The sequence below is a fragment of the Castor canadensis genome, chromosome 13 (assembly GCF_047511655.1).
Source record: "Castor canadensis chromosome 13, mCasCan1.hap1v2, whole genome shotgun sequence".
Taxonomy (NCBI): Eukaryota; Metazoa; Chordata; class Mammalia; order Rodentia; family Castoridae; genus Castor; species Castor canadensis.
The window spans coordinates 9,930,545-9,953,118 of NC_133398.1; the positions used below are offsets into that span (position 1 = coordinate 9,930,545).

Consider the following 22,574-nt stretch of genomic DNA (forward strand, 5'->3'; position numbering starts at 1 on the left):
CCTTGACTCTTGCTAAGTGCTTGCCTTCCTCCCTCCATCCCTCCTTTCCTTCCTTCCTTTCTTTCTCTCTCTCCCCTCCATTTTCCTCTCTCTCTTCTTCTCTCTTCTCTCCCTTTCTCTCTCTCTCTCTCTCTCTCAATCCTCCCACCTTTGGGATTACAGGTATGCCACCACGCCTGGCTTGATAAATGCATTTCTCAGAGATTTTCTACACTGCTTCTCAGGTAAAATAACTCCCTCAATGCACTGCTTAACCCCCCTCCCCCATTCCGCTACAGATTTCCAGAGAGAAAATGTCAGTCCTCTTACATTTCACCAAATCCTCCTGGCAGTTCTGGAATAAGGCTGATATCACCTCCATTTTACAGGGAATAAGAGAACTAACCTTTGTTGCGTGTGTACTATGTGCCAGACACTGTGCTTAGTGTTGTTCAAGCATCATCCGATCCGATTCTCATAGAATACTTGTTACTGTTATGTGTCGGAAACCTAGGCTCAGAGATGGGAGGTGTAGTGTCTTAGGACACACAGCAAGTTAGAGAGCTGGCATTTGAGTCTACGTCTTTCTGATATCGAGGCTAAGCTGCTTCATCACTCATTTCTGGATGAACTGAGGGCTTTTATCCGTGGAAGTCGTAGAAAAATATCTGACAGAGAACCATAAGGTTGATTTTTCAACGTTGACGCAAAGAGAGTCCATAAACTGGCGGCCAATAAGCAGAGTCAGTCTGTGACTCCGGTCTTTACCGGCGCCGGAGACGTGGCGCGCATGCGCGCAGCTCCCCGTCTGGCCACGCCCCCCCGGGAGGGTGCCGCTCCTTGCTCGCGGCTCTGGGGCTTGCGCACTGCGTCCCCTGCTAGAGGCGCCTTCCCGGCGAGGGACTTCCGGTGCGCCGGGGTGCGGTTCCGGGTCGTGGCGGGGCTCGGGGCAACAGTGCTGCTGCTCGGCCGGCCGGCGGCGGCGAGCAATGAGGGTATGAGCCCGGGAAGCGACAGCTGAACCGGCCGGTAGGAGTGCAGGTCCCTGAGGATCCCGAGAGTGCAGAGTTCGGGGACAGGGGCCGGGAGGCGTGGGGGAGCCGGGGCCTCTCCTCAGGAACGTGTCCCGAGGCCGACCCGGGCCGTAGTGTGGAAGCAGCTTCAGGTAAAGGTTGTACCAGGCGCTAGCTCCCTTGCCAGCTCACCCGCCCGCGGGACGTGGCGGCCCCCTCGCTCCTCGGCGCTGCCCAGAGGGCCGCCTGTCGGCCCAGGTGGCGTGGAGCATCCATTTCCTGGCCCTTTGCAGAACGGGAGGCTGCCCCGAGCCTGACAGCTGGGCGTGTGATTTGGGTGGGGAGACGATAGTAGTGTTGGGCGGGGGGTTTGTGCAGTCGGCCATAAATATCTGGTTGCCCTGTCTTCATAATGTGAAGTCAAGTTTTCAAAGCATTGCCCGTGTAGCCCCCTTTCCTAGAGCCCGTTCTCCCCGCCCCCCAAGGGCTGAACAGCCTCGCAGACTGTTTCCTATCTAGAGTGCTGCTGGAACTTTGATTCCGTTTCTTTTTGATTATGGGAGTGGCAAGAAGTGTTTCTAGCTGGAAAGAAAAAAAAAATAGTTTAAACAGGAATGTAGTTTTAACCAGAGATTCAAAAACCAACTCAGAAATTCTGAATGAAGGTAAATAATTTTTGAAGCCTATCACACTACCCGGCCCTGTGCGAAGCACCCTGTTCTAAACCAGAATCGGCGACGTTTCAAAAGTTTCCCAGGGGTGAACTGTCAAGTGGAGAGACGCATCAGTGAAGAAAGCATTCTTTTTTGAAAAGCATAAGGGGTGGGTCCCTTCAAACCCACCAGAGCCCAAAGAGGCACCCACTTGTCTTCCTCATGTTCTGTGAATTTGTACAAGGTGCCCAATTCCTGCTGAAAATTCCTGAGAAAGTGGTAATTGTTTCCATCTTTTTCAGTCTGCACACCTGCAAGCTTCCTGGAGTCTATTGGGCATGCTGGAAACCCCCTTCCCATTCAGCTGTGTGCTGATGCCTGCTGTGTGTGTCAGACTGCACTCACATTCCTCTACACTCCTCACCTGAGTCCTGGTTGTCTTTCTAGTTACACCTTGAAAAGGTTCTCCCTGTGATCCATTACTCCACATAAGGATCTCAAACCACGTTGGTTCTCAACACCTCCCCCCAAACTGATTTTCCCCCCCCAGGGCATGCTCCCTGCCCTGCCTAGAAGCTTTCCGCTTTTATCTTTCTGTCTATCCATATGATACCTGTGGCCCAGATGACTGTGGCATCCCTCAACCAATATAGGACAGCCCCAGCTGGAAGCGATTACTTGTCTAGAATCCTCTACACACTCATTATTTACAGTGATTTCACTTAGCAAACATTTACTGAGTATGGATAAATGCCAGGTACTGTACTAGAAAATTTGGAGCTAAATAAGACTCAGTCTTCGCCCAGGGAACTCAGTTTAGTAAGAGAGGGAAATTAATGGTTGCAACACAGGGGTAAATACATCAGGTGAGAGTTCTTTCGTTGGTGCAGTATGACAGTACATTAAGTTTTGAGAGGTGAGATATGACCAGGGAATGCTTCATTATGTGAAGTAAACTAAAGTTTAATGAGTTTCTTTTGTTTAATCATTTTAACATCAATTTACAGATTAGGAAGACTCAGATTACACAGCTGGTATGAGTTAGAGGCAGGATTCAAACCTAGGTCTGTCTGATGCCTAAATCAGTGCTGTTCCCATTACCTGTCTTGCCTTTTGTCTTGTACAATGGCTGTCTTTATGCAAGTACATATTCAAACAACTGTACAGGAGAAAACCTGAATGTTCAAATGAATAGTACAGAAACTCCTTTAAAGGTAAACAAAGCTGAGTGCTGTGGTGTGCATCTATAGTCTCAGCTACTTGGGAGACTGAGACAGCATATCGCTTGGGCCCAGGAGTTTGAGGCCAGATAGTGAGACCCCCATCTCAAATTTTAAAAAAGGCAGTTAAGACTAATCTAAGACACTGAGATCGTAGTCTGGTAAGTCAGTTCAATTTTGAGTTTATCTATCGTTTATAGAGAGTCAGCACAGACTCTGGATTCAGTTCCAGGTCCCCCTCACTAGATATGATAGAGTTAAATGACTTGTCACATTTTCCTCAACTAGGGGATGGGTTGGGAGATAATATTGGCTTCATGGAATATTATGAGTATTTAATGAGCTAAAATGGAAAAAGGGCCTTCCCCCAGCATGAGCTTCACTAACCTGAAATTCTCTAAAAGTTGAACCCTTTGAGTGACAGTAGCAGATTTTAAAGTATTTCAGGTTTTGGATTTTCAAATTAGTGATGCTCATCCAGTAAAGTCTATCTAAATATTTCCAAATCCAAAAAAATCTGAAATCTGAAATCAGTTATGGTTTCAAGTGTTTTGTATAAGAGAATCTCAACTTGTAAGGTCCCCTGAAATGAGAGTTGTAAGACTGAAAGATGCAGTGCCTGTGGCATGGTTTTAGAGCAGTGAATGAGTTTCTAAATGAATAAAGCAAGTCATCACTTCTTTTTTTAAGTTAGAAATTTTATTGAAGTTAACATTTCATGAGGTTGTACTCAAAAAAATTGCGAGAAATTCCAAGCACACAAACTATTACTTCTTTTAGCAGGCTACCAAGAGGTAAAGTTGGGGGTGCATGAGGGGGTCAGAGTCAGTAAGGGCATGAGTAGCAGACAAGAGAGGTCAATTCTAGTTTATATCATAACTTTCCAGCTAATAAATACTTTGAAGATCTGTGATTCATTCAGCAGTGCTAGGCAACAATATTCGACCCTGGGGATACAAAGAGGAATAAAGCCTAGTCTCTTTCCCAAGGTTGTTGACATTCCAGTGGGGGAAATGTGTGCAGGCAAACTATAGAGTACTATAGGTACTAAGGTACAAGTCCCCACAGGGTGCTATGGAGCCCAAAGAAGGGAACACAGGTAATGCTAGCTACTGAGTACTTACTGTGCACTGGCTTAGTGAGCTGGTAATAAGCTAAATGCTTTATCTCATTTAGTCCCATAGGGAGAGGTATGACTAGAATCCTGGTTTTACAAATGAGGGAAGTTGGGCACAGAGAGGTTAAATAACTTTCTTGAGGACTGGGGCTATAGCTTAGTGGTAGAGTGCATGCTTAGCATGCACAAGGCCGAATTCCATTCTCAGCACCAAAATAAAATAAAATAAATCCTTGAGTTTATACCTCTAGTGGATGCCACCTAGAGGGATTGTCTGCTAGACTTTGGGACATTCGTTCTTCAGTACTACACTATGTTGCTTGTTCTTGCAGTGTGGATGGGGACCTTCTAGAGATGCGTCTGAGAAAGGGCTGGCCTTTAGCTGTCACCTCAGTGTGCCAGTACCTGCTATGCAGTAGGGAGAGTGAGGAAGGGAAGCACGTCTGCATGGAAGGAGTTTATTTCCTACTCTTGTTACTTCAAATCCATTTCTTTTCTTCTGGTGGGGGGCTTGTTCTACTGATACCCTAAACTGCAGACTTTGGAAACTTGCACTTCAGCCCTAGATTTTGGGCTGAGAGAATTTGCTAGAGATTATTTATTCTGATTTATAGGCCTTACTGTTAAGAACACGGTGAGATATCAAATTACTTATGACAAGGAATTCTGTCTCATTACATGTTTTCCCCGTTGAAGGTGCTCTGACCTTGTGTTTTCCGTGAATTTGAAGTCTTTGAGAAGTTTTGATTCAGAAGTTAGTAAATTTCAGCTTGTGTGGAATTTAAAATAATTTGAACACTTCTATTTCAGCCATAGTTAAATGTTTTTGTATACCTTCTTTCTAAAGGGTCTTCAGGATTCTATGAGTCATGTGGTATTATTTGCATTTGACACGAGTAGCCTATGGCTTGGGGGTTAAGTCTGTTACCCAAGTGGTATATAACTAGTAAGTGAGACAGCCAGAAAGGACTGGCCAAAAGAGGAGTAAACGAATCTTTATTTACTCAGTTGTCTTTCGAACATCTACCTCAGTGGTCTCCAAGTCTGTTGTCCACTCTGTAATAGGAAGAGTCAAATGGGCCTTGGTGAACCAGAAAACATATTTCAAGCTGAAAGGTGGCAGGTCCTGCTTAGCTCCAGTTGCTTGTTGTCATGTAGAAAGTAGTCCCATGTCCCTGTATCTTCATGTATTCTGGAAAAGGTGCTGGAAATCTGGATTTTAATGTATTTAGTTTAAAATTTTTCCATTTTAAAACTTTTTATGCAGCCCAAATAACATTTGTGGGTTGTGTACAGTCCTTGGCTGCCTAATTATGAACTCTAAACTACCTTGCTGCTGAAATTTTACTACCTAGCAACAAATAAGGAGGTACAGCACAATGTTGTGATTATTAATCAGAAGTCTCCTGGTAAATTGCCAAAGTTAGGTGGCATTATAGCTTGTACTGGTATCTTTTGGAGAGTGGCAGGGTAAATGCTTGCATTATTTAATTAGGCTTAAGTTCAGAAAGGATGGGGCTCCCATCAGGAGATTAACTTGTAATTCTTTCGTTTGGTGCTCTTAGTGCTTTAAATGCTACCAGATCTCACACATCTTTGGTCCTCTCTGCATACCATGAAGTGTTACTATAAATTTGTTAAATGCTTTTGTATACTGTATTTCCTTTAATCTTCATAATCCTTTATAATAGGTGGTATTATTGTAAGGGGGGTAATCATAACCTATTGAAATGAAGAAATTGGCAGCCGGTGAATTAGTAGAAAGTGCAGTAGACTGAAGGACTTGAATCCTTAATACAGCTATACCACTAACAGCCTTTGGATTTTGGTCAAGTCACTTACAGATCTTTGAATCTTTTTCCCTTGTGGATAATGATGAGTGAAATTCAAGTCTTGGCTGAGGTCTTTTCAGGATGGCCAGCTTTCTGATTCTAATTGACATGCTCACAGTCACAACTGATGACTAGCAGACACCAGTGAAGAATGGCTCAAATCTCAAATACTGCTTCTCTCTTGATGACTGGTAGGGAGCTGCTTCTCAGCTTTTCCCTCTGTTCTTTGTTCACTACTTCCTCTGGGAAAGGACCTTGATGGGCCAGGCTTCCCAAATGTATATAGTGCTTTGTTGACAATATATATACAAGATTGAAAGGGGGCATAGAGACACCCAGCAGAGTGAGAGAAATATGGTCAGGGAGTTTGCAGCCCAAGAGTTTAATTTATTTTTATTTTAATACCCAGCTTCTGCAAGGTGAAAATTGAAGAAATATTGGTCTTCTGGATACTTGTTTTCATTCATACTCTATTGTATAAAGAAATAGAATATAAAAATGAAGAAAATAAATCCTGAGCAGGCATTCAGAATTTATTAACTCTTCTTGGCAGCAGTCTAGATATATTGGGGAAATAGGTTTAATATAGCAAACACAAAATTTGGACTGAAAGCAGAGAACAGTTGTAAGTAATTGAAAGTGAGAAAACTGAGTGAATTCACTTTAAAAAAAAGACATGAAATTCTGGCAAAAGCAGGAAAGTATTAGAATAGCTATTGGAATTAACCTATGGTAATTGCTTATGAAATAAATTGTTATGTCACATTTACCCCAAAGTATATGCAGTGTTAGATTCATAATATCCTATTCTCGAGTTTATTTTCATGAATATGCTTTTTATTGATGTAGATAAAGTAGTCTGTGTAGAACTTCAGAAAATAACATTTTTAAGTGCCCTCATTTTAAGGTACTGTTTTATAAATAAGTACTGTTTTAGCAGAGAAATTGGTAGGAAATTGTTTGAAGGAATGTTTTCCTGTTGAAACAAAGTAAATCTTTAAACTTTAGTTGCTGATGTACAGGAGACTTAACAAAGAACTGAGGTGAAGACTAATCTTTAAGCAGCATGAGGTAGGGCTTTTGCAATCATACCTACCTGGATTGGAATACTAGCTATCAGTTATTATGTGATTATGTAACCTGGACAGTTGTTATGTGACGTGGACAGCCTGCAAAATGGTGGGGATAGAAATGCCAGTTTCATACTTTGCTTGTGAGAACTACGTGAAACCGTTTATGACAGTAACTAGTAGGAAACGTGATGCTTTGGAGAGATGCAGGTACCAGCATTCACGGGCCAAGACGTTCAGGATGTTAGTGTAATGTAACCAACAATGATACTGTGGAATAGGTGTGAAGGAATGTGACTCATTTTCATGTCTGGATCATGAGATTAGTCTTGTTACTTTTTATTTATATATTTGTTTTTCAGTATTGAGGTTTCAGTTCAGGGCATGTGCTTGCTAGACAGGCACTCTACCACTTCAGTCACACCTCCAGCACTGTTTGCTCTGTTTGTTTTTGAGATCAGGCCAATCTGGACCATGATCATCTGATTTATGCTTCCTGCTGTAGCTGGGATGACAGGCACATACCACCATGCCCAGCTTTTTCTGTTAAGATGGGGGTCTTATAAACTTTTTGCCCATGCTGCCCGGCACCACGATCCCCCTAATCTCAGCCTTCCATATAGCTGGGATGACAGGCATGTGCCACTGTGCCAAATCAGTTGAGATGGGGTCTTGTGAACTTTTTGCCCTAGCTGGTCCGGACTACAGTCTTCCTGATCTCTGCCTCCCCATTAGTTAGGATTGCAGGTGTGAGCCACTGACCCTGCTGAGCCACCTGCCCCAGGCCTAGTCTTGTTATTTTTTTATTGTGCTTTGTGAATTACTTAGCACACGTAACTGCTGTGCACTATTGAGAATAGTCTCTTTGTGCTCTTTTTAGGCTGTTAAATGAATTGATCTACTAAATTACAGTAAACATTTGCACTTGCTTAAATTACCTTTTTCGTGCCTTCTTAGAACAAGGGATATTCTGATGTTTCCATCTATATTTTACAAATGCTGAATCTGAAGCTTAGCGTACTAGTGATTCAAGATACAGAGCTACCAATAAAGAGCTTTTTGCTTTTGCTACTAACTCCTGCTGCTCTAGATTTGGATATTGGAATTGGCTCTTGTTTTGAGATTGTCATCAGCTCTGGCCTTCTTATTCATTAAAACTTAATGTTTATAGAAAGTCATTGATTATATTAAAAGCATTTGATTACAGCATAACCTTATAATATGAAGTTTACAGATTTAATGAAGCCCAAATAATCATTGCTGGCAAATATCGGTACTGAGAGGGTCACTCATACATTACTAGTGGGACTGTGGACTGTAAATTGATAAAACTTCTAAAAAAGCACTTTGGCAATACTTAACACAAGTTTTAAAAAGGATTCATGATGCCTTTGAGCTTGTAATTTCATTTTTAGGGCTCTTTATTAAAGAAATGAACAGAGATATAGAAAAACATTCATGTTCAAAAATATTCACTGCAACAGTCCTTACAGTAGCCAAAGTTAGAAATAACCTTTGTATTGGACAAAGAGAAATTATGGAAAACCCTTAGAATGGAAATACCATATGAGGAAGTGCTTTTTGATATAGAAAATCATTTGTGTTAAAAAGGTCAACTGAGGTGCAACAGAATATCAAAGTACTTGAGCAAACTATGACTTATGAATTGGGCAGCTTCAAACCATAGGTGGTTCAATTTCTATACTAGGAAAGACACAGGAATGTTTTTATAGGAAGTAATGCAAAGAAAATATTTGCTTGGTTATAGTTGTACAATTGTCTTATTTGATCTATCCTGTTGAGAATTCCTTAATTGTAGAATTATAATTCTATAATTACTTCTGACTGATTGAGCTTAATTTCTGTTTTTTTAAGCATTTACAAGAAATAAGCCAACTTAAGTTTTGCTTATGTTTGCAAACCAAGCAAGGTTAAGATCACATATGAGGCTTACCTGACCTTGTCTGCTCAGGAATTGTTTGGGCCTGATCTCCATTTTAATTTACTTTTACAAGTGTGAATTTCTATCTTTATTTTGTAGGAAAAAAAAAATCGAAGATGAGAGTTTGTTTAGATTTTAATTTTTCTGGTAACAGGAGTCAGTAATAGTATGAATATTAAAATGTCATGATGAATTATTGCCTTATATATTTTTCTAATTAGCATACATTTCATAACTGAAATAGTTTCAGGATGTACATTAAACATTATGGCCAGTTAGGTTTTTTTGTTTGTTTTTGTTTTTAACTGTGCATGGTAATTCTCCTACATATGGTATAAAAAAACATACAAAACATTTAACAAGTATTTGAGCATATTTAAATTAGGAAAATATCAGGCAAGTTGTTTCTTTTGTAAACTGCTTCTGTCCAAAGCATTCTTTATATTATCAGAATGAAAAATGACGGCACTTTGTCATCTGTTCAAATTGATATTGCACTCTTTGCAATGACAGCTGAAAAGGCCCACAGGTGCCATATAAAGAGGTGACCATGTTGTCATATTTCATTTCGGCATCCCTCTGCAAAGCCATAATTACCTAATTAGGTTGTTAATTAGGAGATTAGCATTTCACTATATTGATAGAATGCTCTTTACTGGTGTGGGGCTACATACAGATTTGTCTGCCCTAATTTATAATCTCTGCCTGTTTTGTACTTATTTATTTGCTTAAGATTCTTGGGTGGGGCAGTTCAGTTTACCGGAGAAACAGTTTGTTTACAAGCTAATGAAGCTTTGATCACTAGATTAAGTTGTTGAGTTAAAATATAAGCAGAATTAAGAGTGGTCACATCCTCAAAATGGTAATAGAAATTCTGAGTTGATATAACTTCTGTTCTAGTTAGCATAGGCAACAAACACATGATAAGAATTCAAATTGTTAGTATAAAATCCAGAATACAAAAACTAAATCTGAAATGTGATATTTATGTATCCTAAACTAGGATACAAGGGAATTATTTTAGTTACATTTAGTGATAAGTTTCTATCATTTATCTTTAGAAATTATAAAATATATTAACTATTTGGAATATATTTCAGAAATTGAAGCATGATTAATGACTTCAGAACCAGTATATTCAGTCTTCAGTTTCAACTTCCTTAGATAGCTGTGCATCAGGCTTTATTTCATTTGTGTCTTCTGTCTATTAGTTTGCTTGGAACGTTCTCTTCCCACACTCTTTGCAGTCCTGAGTACTTGTGGAATTTGAAGTGTTTTACAGTAACCTTCACTTGGTGAGGTATTTGGAGTAAGCACAGTTTCCATATAGTGTGTCTAATGTTTTTTGGGGGGCAGAGGAAAATTATTTTCTTTTTCCCTATAATACCTAAAATTTGCATTGTACATACCTTTTCTTCCTTTTTCCAGTCAAGGAAATTTAGAGTTTCATAACATTATGAAGAGCACCATTGCTACTGATGTTATAGGTTGTAGTTTAGTTCCTTTTTTTTAAGTGGTACTGTGACTTGAATGCTGAATTCAGGGCCTTGAGCTTGCTAGACAGGTACTCCTGAACCATGCCCTTAGCCCTTTTTGCTTTTATTTATTTATTTATTTATTTATTTTTGAGACAGGGTCTTGCATTTATTCCTTGGCAAGGAATGACCCATGATCCTCAATTATTCCAGTATAGCTTCAGTGATAGGTGTGCACTTTTATTGGTTGAGATAGGGGGTCTCACTAACTTTTTGCTGGGACTGGCCTGGAACTGTGATCCTCCTGATCTTCACCACTTGAGTAGTTAGGATTACAGACTTGAGCCACTGCATCTGCCTTCCTTCCTCTCTCCCTCCCTCCCTCCCTCCCTTCCTTCCTTCCTCCCTCCCTCTCTGTGTAGCCCAGGCTGGCCTTGAACTCTCAATCCTCTTTCCTCTGCCTTCCCAATGCTGAGATTGCAGGTGTGTGCCACCAGTGCCTGGCTTAATTTCACGCCTGTATTTGGGAGGCTGAGATCAGGAGGATTGCAGTTCAAGGCCATCCTGGGCAAATAGTTCATGAGACCCTATCTCTGAAATAACCAGAGCAAGGAGCTGGTGGAATGACTCAACTAGTAGAGCACCTGCTTAGCAAGCATGAGGTCCTGAGTTCAAACTGCAGCACCCCCCCCCCAAAAAAAACCCAAAATTTGTTATGTTAAGAATATATTACATACAAGATCTTCTGATTAGTCAATTTAAGTTTTAATAGGATTTAAGAATTGACCAGAGATGGATTAAGAAAATGTGGTATCTATACACAATGGAATTTTATGCAGCCATGAAGAAGAACGAAATGTTATCATTCGCTGGTAAATGGATGGAATTGGAGAGCATCATTCTGAGTGAGGTTAGCCTGGCTCAAAAGACCAAAAATCGTATGTTCTCCCTCATATGTGGACATTAGATCAAGGGCAAACACAACAAGGGGATTGCACTTTGAGCACATGATAAAAGCGAGAGCACACAAGGGAGGGGTGAGGATAGGTAAGACACCTAACAAACTAGCTAGCATTTGTTGCCCTTAATGCAGAGAAACTAAAGCAGATACCTTAAAGCAACTGAGGCCAATAGGAAAAGGGGACCAGGAACTAGAGAAAAGTTTAGATCAAAAAGAATTAACCTAGAAGGTAACACCCACGCACAGGAAATTAATGTGAGTCAATGCCCTGTATAGCTATCCTTATCTCAACCAGCAAAACCCCTTGTTCCTTCCTATTATTGCTTATACTCTCTCTACAACAAAATTAGAGATAAGGGCAAAATAGTTTCTGCTGGGTATTGAGGGGGGGAGCGGGAGGGGGTGGAGTGGGTGGTAAGGGAGGGGGTGGGGGCAGGGGGGAGAAATGAACCAAGCCTTGTATGCACATATGAATAATAAAAGAAAAATGAAAAAAAAAAAAAGAATTGACCAGAGAAAACTACAGACATAGTCCCTGTTCACTATAGGACAGCCCTAGTTTAGGAAGTGGTAATGAGAGTCAGGGTAAATATGAAGGAGTACCAACCCTCTACCCTCTACTTTTTGATAAAGTCAAATCTCCCTGGAGTAGGTGTTCAAGGCTTGACTAGAACAAAGTTCTGTATGGCTGGAGTAGAAAGCACAAAGGAGGTGAATGGGAGATGGGGATGTGCAGGTAGGCAAGGCGTAGGCATATTAAGGAGTTTGGGAAGCCATTGAAGGATTTTAAAACAAGTTGTAATAGTCTAGGTAAGAGATGATGGCTTGTAGTAGGTTATTGAGATAGAAGATGCGGATGAAATCTAGAGATAGAGAAGAGTGAGGATGCAAAGGATTGGTAATTAAATACTCTTAGAATTCATAGAAAAGAGGCTTCTGATTTGGATATTCTGTATTCTTAATTTTATTTAAATTTGAGAATATGTATTTGTATATATCATAGATATATTTTCCAATTTACTCCAAATGTACAGTATGTGCAACAAATTTTCTTTCAGGTTAACTGGGAAGGATCTGAACATTTGAGTGTCACTTTTGGGTCCTACAGTGGGGCGGCAGCTTTGTGAGGTAAAAAGATAATCAAGAACTGAGGCCTAGAGAAACTGTGAGCTTTCCATTTTTTCTCTGCTAGTAGGTGATGGAATTGGGAGCATACCTATGTCTCCGAAAGCCTTTGTGGGTTTCTTACGGTTTTTTTGGTCAGGATCTTGCTGTTTAGCCCAGATTGGCCTTGAGCCTCAGGAACTTCCTGACTCAGCCTTGTGAGTGTTGGCATTGTAGGCGAGTGTGCCTAGTAACCTTTGTGTTTTCTGTCATGCCATATCCCTTTCAGTTAATTTATTCCAAACTGAAGAGAATTGCTCCTCAAGTTATCAGTAGCTAAATAGGCTGCAGACAGAGACATTGTGTTCTCTGTCTCTGTGACTTCTCAGGCCCAAGCTCTTGTCTGGATTAGAAACTGCTCCAGTACACTGGGATTTGCTTCAGCAAAGTCAGATGTTCTGGTAGGATTTTGGCACTAGGATTAGTATACCTCAACTAGAAATGTAGGTTAGCCACCACCACACTAATATATTTGGCAGATCTCTTTTCCCTTAGGGGAAAAGACTTGGAACCTCCTAGTTTTGCGTGAGGAATTTCACATCTATTTGATGTAATCAACTTGTATTACATTTACATTTTTGTGGTTACCCTTTCTAGTTCTATTCAGTTAAGTACTTTGTCAGAATCACCTGAACTAGAAGAAATACAGGGTACAGTGTTGATTTTAACCTTCTTTGTTATTCTCTTTTCCTTATTGAGCCATAGTTCACATACCATAAAATTCATTCTTTTGAAGTATACAATTTAGTGGGTTTTTTTATGTCTGCAAAGTTGTATGACCATAACCATTATCTCATTCCAAAGCATTTTCATCTTCCTCAAAAGAAGACTTGAGTCCATTAACAGTCACTCCCCAAACCTCCTCCCCACCTCCTTGTAAGCATTAATCTATTTTCTGTCTCTATCGATTTGCTTATTCTGAACCTTTTATATAAATGGAATCACATAATATGTGGCCTTTTGTGTCTGACTGCTTTTACCTAGCAATTTTTTTAAGGTTCCACTATATAGTAGCATTTATTGGTACTTCATTCCTTTTTATTGTCAAATATTCTATCATATGTACATACCACACTTTGTTTATCCATTCATCAGTTGATAGACACTTTGGGTTATTTCTACCTTTAGCTATTATGAATAGTGCTATTGTAAACATTCATATACAAATTTTTGTGTGAGCATGTGTGTTTAGTTCTCTTGGGTATATATTTAGGAGTGGAATTGCTCGGTCATATGGTAACTTTATGTCTATAAACATTTTGAGGGACTACCAAACTGTTTGCCATTATTATTTTTGCTTCAGCTCTCCTTTGGCTCTGTATTTGCTGTGGTATGGCCTGGAGGCAATCCATGGCTCAAGAAGTTCCCTAAGACAGGCAGTGCTGGCGGCTCACACCTGTAATCCTAGCTACTTGGGAGACAAAGATCAGGAGGACAGTGGTTCAAAGCCAGCCTGGGAAAATAGTTCTTGAGATCTTATCTCAAAAATATCCAACCCAAAAAAGGGCTGGTGGAGTGGCTCAAGTTGTAGAGCACCTGCCTACCAAGCATGAGGCCCTGAGTTCAAATCCCAGTTCTGCAAAATAAAAAAAGTTCCATGAACCTTTTGTTTTAATAGATGAGAAAATTTCCAGTTTTCTCTGATCAGTCAGGTTCATTTTACAAACATATGTTTACTAGGCCTTCTACTGGGCATTGCTAGTAGAAGTCAAAGAAGGCTCATAGTGCTTTCCTTTTGAGGACTTCACAGTTCACTGGTGAAATTTCTTACTGGGAAATAGGAGGAAATTCCAAAGGCAGTGAAGAAAGTAACTGCCTAGAAATTTGTGATTTATGTAGCATGTATGAATCTAGGCAAAGGTTGTCTTTTTTTTTTTTTTTTTGATAGCTTCTTAAATGCACAGATAGGCCTTGGGCAAGCTCTTTCATATCCATCGCTTTATCTGTCACTTGTATCTGAATGTCTCCCAAATTTGCTCATGGCATCCTCCTGGGCTATCAGGTTGTGTCTTTTTTTTTTTTTAAACAACAAAACAAAACACCAGGGTTTTGCTGTGTAGCCCAGACTAGCCTTGAGCTTGTGATCCTTCTGTCCCTGGTTTCCAACTACTCGTATTATACAGTGTGAACAACCATGCCTGGCTTGTTTGGTTGTGATGGATCCCTATTTGAATCCCTACTTGGATAATACATGGGCATCTGAAATTCATTGTGTGTGAAAAATACCTTATCTTTCCTCTGTCTGCTAAAAAGTTCTTACTTTTTGAGTTCACAATTTCATTTGTTGGCATTGTCATGCAAGCTGTAAACTTTCCCTCTCCACATCCACTCAGTCACCAAGTTCTACCACTTTTTAATCTCTTAACTATTTCTTGAAATTATAGAACCATCTTTCACTGCTTTATTTCAGAGTTCATCATGTCTTCCTTGGGCTGTAGTCACAGCTTCATAATCAGTCTACTGATTGTCCAGTAGATTAATCGTCTGTACAACTGCCTGAGCAATCTCCCTGAAATGCTAATCTAATCAGCAGCTTTGAACTCTGTGTAGTTTTAGTTGATATGTGTTCTACCATTTTTTGCTTTAGTGCCATGCTATCTCGAATATTGCCATTTGCCCCTTCTTCAACTTCTCCTTTTTTGAAGATTCCTCTCAGTCCAGGGAATATTAAACATTTGTGTAGTGTATACCATGGGCTATGTAGTTGTTGTAAGTACATAACACATTCACTCAGTCTTTACAATTTTTCCCATGTACAGGTGAGAGAATGGAGACATAGAAGTTGTTACTCACCTTAGGCCTCACACTGAGTGAGTAGACAAGGGCAGCCTGGTGCTTGATTGTTCATAGTCTCTCTGATCTATCTCGCCTACCTCCTCTTTCTCAGCTCCCCCATACCCTTGACTTTGCCCATTACAAAAGATTCTCTCTGTTTTTGCAATAACTTATAGATGGCTTGATGTTGATTTGCAGTCCATATGATAAATCTAGAAGGAATTTTATTGTAAAAACTTCTGATCAAGGAACCAGAATTATAGATTATTTCAGTGTCAGCTTGTTTTTTTTTTTTTTTCTTTTTTCTGGTATTGGGATTTGAACTCAGGGTCTCTTGCTTGCTAGGCAGGTGCTCTTCTACTTGAGTCACATTTTCACCCTTTTTGTTTTACTTATTTTTCAGATAGGGTCTCTTGTTTTTCCTGAGGCTGACCTCAGACAGCAGTCCTCTTACCTACAATCTCCCATGTAGCTGGGATAACAGGTATGTTCCACCACACCTGGCTTCTGGTTGTGATGGGTTCTTGGTAACTTTTTGCCTAGGCTGGCATTAAACCTTGATCTTCCAGATCTCTGCCTCTGAGTATCTGGGATTATAGGCATCAGCCACCTTGTCTGGCTCTTTTTTCGGTACTCTTTAAATGACTTACTTGGAAGTGACCACCTCTGTTATCTTGGCCTAAATTAATTCTGTGAAGCCATCTCCGAATATTCAGTTTTACTTAGATGTTTTTCCTTTGTGTTTCCATAGTACATTATTATGGAATCCTCTGGCATTGCTCTCATTCTTTATTGTGACCATTTATATTCTTTTCTTTCCTCTTGATAGGTACGATAACTTAGCACTTTTTGCTCCTAACTCCCAGCATATAGTGGGATGAACAGATGTCTCCCTGTACCTTACTTAGACTATTCTGAGCAGTAAGTTAAGAAGATGGTGATGAAGTGGACTGAAAGTGGAAATGTGTGGTTTGGGGCAGGGTTCTGGAGCCAGGCTGCCTGAGCTTTATCATCACTTTACCTCTTATTTGTGCTGTCTTTGGCAAGTTTGGGCCTCAGTTTACTGATCTATAAAACATGGATAATAGGATCTATATCTATAGAAGTGATTTGTCCAAAGCCATGAAGTTAGGTCTCTGGTAATGAGGGAACTAAAATTCAGGTTTTCAGGTTTCCTGAGTGGTCCTTGCTGTAGACTATGTTGTTGTTTCTTTTTTTGAATTGATGGTCTGAGTAACCTAAGAGACAAGAAATAGAAGCATAACTATTGAATTCCTCCACTTGTTTAAGCAAACTTCAAACACCAAGGAGATAATAAAATAAATGTAAATCTTAGACTATATACTGAACCAGCATCAGGATTAGGGGCCCTCTTTCTTTTCTTTTTGAAAAATTATTGCCCAGCCCCTTGGGAACAGGAAAGATTCATTTGCTTTTCTACTCATTCCACACTGAGCTCTTGTTGGCTGCCATTCTCGTTTTTACTAGAAACTAGCAACATATGATAAATAAGACAGTCAGTGTCTGTCTTAGGAGGTTTAGAGTTTAAAAGAGGAAACTAACATAATACAGATTATTATTAAAACAAAAAAAACTCCAGTGTGATTAGTTTGTTCATTCATTTACTCAACATAACAGCCAGAAAGGTCCTTTTAAATGTGAGTTATATCATAGCTCTGCTCACCTCACAATCCTTCATTGATTCTCTGTTTCACTTGAGGTAAAAGCCAAAGGACTCAGTGTGGTCTATAAGGCCCTATGTGATTTGCCCTACACTTCCAGATCTTACCCTCTTCTGCTACTTGCCTCTTTGCAGGATTCCCAACCTCCTTGCATCATTGACATTGATATTTTTAGGGAGTATCATTCTTTGTTGTGGAAGTTGTCTTGTGCATTGTACCATGTTTAACATCACCTCTGGCATTTACTCACAGCATGCTAATAGCATCCTTCCCCAGTTGTGACGACTAGAAATGTGTCCAGACACTGCCAAATGTCTGTTACCATTATTGCTGTTGATAGGTTTTTAGCAAATGATTTGGGGATAGATTTATGCCTTCATAAAGTAACTGCCTTATTGAAGCAGGCAATTCCTTAGAAACGATATTCACACAACTAACTGTAATGAAGGTAGACAAAAAGTGCTTTTAAAGGCGCTAAAACTATACGATGGAGAAAAGACAACCTCTTTAATAAAAACTGCTGGGAAAACTGGTTAGCAGTCTGCAAAGAACTGAAACTAGATCCATGTATATCACCTATACCAATATTAACTCAAAATGGATCAAGGATCTTAATATCAGACCACAAACTCTAAAGTTGATACAGGAAAGATTAGGAAATACTCTGGAGTTAGTAGGTATAGGTAAGAACTTTCTCAATGGAACCCCAGCAGCTCAGCAACTAAGAGATAGTATAGATAAATGGGACTTCATAAAACTAAAAAGCTTCTGCTCAACAAAAGAAATGGTCTCTAAACTGAAGAGAACACCCACTGAGTAGGAGAAAATATTTGCCAGCTACACATCAGACAAAGGACTGATAACCAGAATATATAGGAAACTTAAAAAACTAAATTCTCTCAAAACTAATGAACCAATAAAGAAATGGGCAAGTGAACTAAATAGAACTTTCTCAAAAGAAGAAATTCAGACGGCCAAAAACCACATGAAAAAATGCTCACCATCTCTAGCAATAAAGGAAATGCAAATTAAAACCACACTAAGATTCCACCTCACCCCTGTTAGAATAGCCATCATTAGCAACACCACCACCAATAGGTGTTGGCGAGGATGCGGGGGGGAAAAAGAAACCCTCTTACACTGTTGGTGGGAATGTAAAGTAGTACAACCACTCTGGAAAAAAATTTGGAGGCTACTTAAAAAGCTAGACATTGATCTACCATATGATCCAGCAATACTACTCTTGGGGATATACCCAAAAGACTGTGACACAGGTTACTCCAGAGGCACCTGCACACCCATGTTTATTGCAGCACTATTCACAATAGCCAAGTTATGGAAACAGCCAAGATGCCCCACTACTGACGAATGGATCAAGAAAATGTGGTATCTATACACAATGGAATTTTATGCAGCCATGAAGAAGAATGAAATGTTATCATTCGCTGGTAAATGGATGGAATTGGAGAACATCATTCTGAGTGAGGTTAGCCTGGCCCAAAAGACCAAAAATCGTATGTTCTCCCTCATGCAGACATTAGATCAAGGGCAAACACAACAAGGTGATTGGACTTTGAGCACAAGATAAAAGTGAGAGGACATAGGGAGATATGAGGATAGGTAAGACACCTAAAAAATTAGCTAGCATTTGTTGCCCTCAACTCAGAGAAACTAAAGCAGATACCTTAAAAGCAACTGAGGCCAATAAGAGAAGGGGACCGGGACTAGAGAAAAGGTTAGATCAAAAAGAATTAACCTAGAAGGTAACACACATGCACAGGAAATTAATGTGAGTCAACTCCCTGTATAGCTATCCTTATCTCAACTAGCAAAAACCCTTGTTCCTTCCTATTATTGCTTATACTCTCTCTTCAACAAAATTAGAGATAAGGGCAAAATAGTTTCTGCTGGGTATTGAGGGGGTTGGGGGGAGAGAGGGGAGTGGGGGGGAAAGGAGGGGACGGGGTGGGTAGTAAGGGAGGGGGTGGGAGGAAGGGGGAGAAATGACCCAAGCATTGTATGCACATATGAATAATAATAATAATGATAAGTGCTTTTAAAAGCATTTGGACCTGGGAATTAAGAAGGTTTGCAGAGGATGAACAACTTGATACTTGAGTTGGACTTAGCAGAGGTAAGGATTGTGTTGGAGGAGAAGGGGACATCTCAGACAATGGGGCTATCATTACCAAAGGCAGAGCATACTCAGAGTAGTCCTGGGAGCTGCACAAGGTAGAGGAGCGAAGGAGCAGGTGAGTGACACTGGGTTGTAGAGAATTTAATTGTTGTTATGTGGAGAGCTTTAGGTTTGTTTTCATTTTCTCATGCTGCATAACAAATTACCACAAACTTACCAATTTAAAACAAATAATGATCTCACAGTGAATAAGAAATCAAGGTTTCATCTGGGTTCCTGCTTATGTTTCAAAGGGATAAAGTTAATGTTATTGCTTAGCTGAGGGCTTGACTAGTGCTTCCAAGCTCTTTCCAGTTGGTAGAGTTCATTTCCTGTGACTGTATGACTGGGGTTCCCCTTTTCTTCCTAGCTGATGACTGGAACCATTCTCAGCTCTTAGAGGGTGCGCACAGCCCTTGCCATGTGTAGTTCCATGATGTGACTTTCTGCCTGCAGGAGAATCTTTTTGTGTTAGAACTCTCTCTCTCTCTCTTCATTTGGCTAAAACAGTGTTACAAACAATGGAATGACATTAAGGGAGTGCTTCTTGTACAACCTTTGCCACATTCTGTTGGCTATAGGCAAGTGTGGTCCCACTTACATTCAAGAGAGGGGATAACAATACAAAGGGGTAGATGAATGATGCCAAGAGGCAAGAATTTCTAGAACTGTCTTAGAATCTTCCTACCATATATACTTTCAGCTCCACCAAGGTGATGGTCAAGTTTTTATTTTTCTCTTAGCACTATATCTCTGGTGCCTGACACATAGTGTTTTATAAATATTTGTCGAATGACATCTATGAGTGAGTATTTGGTAGGCATTTGAGTGCTAGTTGTAGTTTAAGCTCCTAAACTGGTAATTTCACTTTGAAAAACAGTCTAGTTTCTTTGGCATTGTTCATATTCTTCACTTTAGGTAAAACTATAAATATTTTTACCTGAGATCTTCAGATAAAATCTAATACTGTTTATTTTCACAAATGTCAGTCAAATCTATTATGTCAGAGAGGTAACACCCATTGGAAAAATAATTTAGGGCTACATTGCACCAAACTGGCAGATTTTCTTGTAGCAGCTAGAAATGTTGGCAGGTTTGGAGTTTTGGGGGTGGTGGGTGGTTAGGTTGTCTAAAGTTTCACAGTTACTGCTAATAAGCATTAATTTCAAAACATTTTGAAAATAGTGATTGTTTTATAACAGCTGAATAATAATATCCCATTCTACCTTATGCTTAGAACTTTATATATAGTTTGGTTTGATTAATACTTACATTCTTCATACTTGTCATATGGAACATCTGTTGAGCAAAATTTAGATTTTGAGTTGTCCATTTAATCTTCACAGAATCAGATATTTCTGACACCAAAGTCTATGTGTTTCCTAGACCCTTACTGTTCACACTCAGTTTAGGAGAATCCTGTGTGTACTAGGAGGAACTAGAAGCCAAAAAAGTAAGCATTGCACATTTTCTTGGAGTATATCAATTTCAATGTTATAATTTTCTATTAAACAGGAGCAGTATATTACAGGATAGAATGCAAAATATGTATGATTTCTAAAAACAATTTTTGGTTGTTCATGACATAGAGTACTTTGCTAGTATGTAGAACCCAAGGCCCTGGGTTCCATCTCCAGCACTGAAAAAAAGAAAAAGAAAAATTCTTTGCATGATTTAGAATTGTTCTAAGTTCATAGCCTTAGAACAAGGCTATTTTCTAAGCCAAGGCTCAGAAATTCTACAGCATTTCCACTGCATTCTGTTGGTCAAAGCCAGTCACAGGGCTAGGGTATAGCTCAAGTAGTAGAGCCTTTGCCTAGCAAGTTCAAGGCCCTGGATCCAATCCCCAGCACTGTACCCCCCCCAGGCCCCCAACAAAACAAAACAAAACAAAAGAAATCACAATGTGAAGCCCGTTTTAAGGGCTTCTTGATTGGGAATTGTTGCAGACTATGGCCTTTAAAAAAAAAAAACTGTCAGGTGCCCTTAGGCAACTAGTAGTACTTTTACTGAAAGTATGGAAATAAAAATGGGAAAGGAAAAAATAAACCTTCCAGATATATGGTCTCACTGTTTACTGCTTAATGAAACTTAGCGTATTCACATGGAGAGAACAGTTTAAAAAAAAAAAAGCATCTCTACTTTTCTAGTCTAAAAAATAAATGAAGATTTAATTTAGAGTTAAATTGGAGAGAGAGATTTAAAAGCAATAAAGTGCATTTTATTTTAATGGCCACTTCAATTATCTTCAAATTCCAGGAGGTATGAATTATGAACTTTTAACTAGATCAAAGAATGTGAAAATCTTAGTAAAAAAGGGGTTCTGTTGGCTTCTATGAATGAAGAAGTTTACTTACAATAAAAAGTTTTTTGTTTTTCTGGCTTATGATTCCTCCTTGTGGAAAATGAATGTGAGTGCTTCTGAAATACTCATAAGGTCTCCTGTACAGGGATCCAGTTTAATGTGCTTAATGCCAGCAGCGTGAAGTTGGGGTACAGTGTGGAAAGATGAAAAAAAACCAAACCAAAACAAAAAAAACCCTCGCATCTGCTGTTACATGTTGTTAACTCCCTTAGCAGACGTTAAATCATTTCAAGTACAGTAATAGTGTAGGAGGTAAATTAACTAACCATTAACAATCTTATAAATACACAATTAACATGCCAACATTTATATGACACATTGATGGGGCAGCAGTAATTTTTGATTGGAAGTTTGCAGACCTTTGAGAAGCCTCAGGCTGTTTCTTATTCAGACAGGTTTTCACAGCTTGCAGGTAAGGGGCTGCAAGTGCCTGGTAGAGGGAGGAGTGAAAAAGTCCAGAAAGGGGAATTTCTTTCTGACTATTGGCTGAACTTGAGCATTTTAAGTCATCTTGTTGCATATGTTGTCAGGTCCTTGGGGAGTGATACTGGGAGGGCTCATTTACTTATTAAGATGAGTTATTTGAAGAAATGCAGAGTAGTTCAGGTATGGACTTGTAGCTGAAATTGCATGAATCACTAGGGATTTTCAAAAATATACTTAGGGGATTGGGGTACCCTCATAGCTCAGTGGTAGGTAGTGTACTTGCCTACTATGTGCAATCCCTAGCACTGCAAAAAAAAAAAAAAATCCCAGCCAAATGAAAGATAAACTGAGACCTAATTTGGTGTATAAAGTAAACCCTTTATGGTTTCAGGTCAAAAAGTAGATGATCTTTTAAGTTACTTTCATACATGAAATTTTGTCTCTTTTACTTTTTTTGAACAACCATTTCTTGCTGTTGAACAAATCACTGTTGCAGTAGTAGATGGGAACTGAGGGTCTTGTCTACTACCAAATACATTTGAAGTCTGATATGTTTTGTAAAGACTCATGAAAACAATTTCTCTCAGGGTCAGAACCAGAAAGCACAACAATAGGAGTTTTAAAAATCATTTTTATTATGACTCTTTGTTGTAACTCTTTGTTATCTTTGTTTTGAAGGGCTGAATGGTACACTATTTAAGATCCCAAACTCTTAGGTTTAATT

General features: G+C 39.6%; 1 protein-coding gene across 8 annotated transcripts in view; it reads left to right on the forward strand.

Moving 5' to 3' along the window:
- Positions 1-872: 872 nt before the first annotated feature.
- Mapkap1 (MAPK associated protein 1) overlaps positions 873-22,574 on the forward strand; it is a 236,359-nt gene continuing 214,657 nt past the window's right edge. For 3 of the 8 annotated variants that reach the window (XM_074053191.1, XM_074053194.1, XM_074053195.1), the window contains exon 1: positions 892-1,144. The gene's annotated coding sequence lies outside the window, so the exon portion shown is untranslated. Of the gene's footprint in view, positions 1,145-22,574 lie in introns of all 8 variants that reach the window. The other 5 variants (XM_074053197.1, XM_074053200.1, XM_074053192.1 and 2 more) reach the window with 4 other exon arrangements.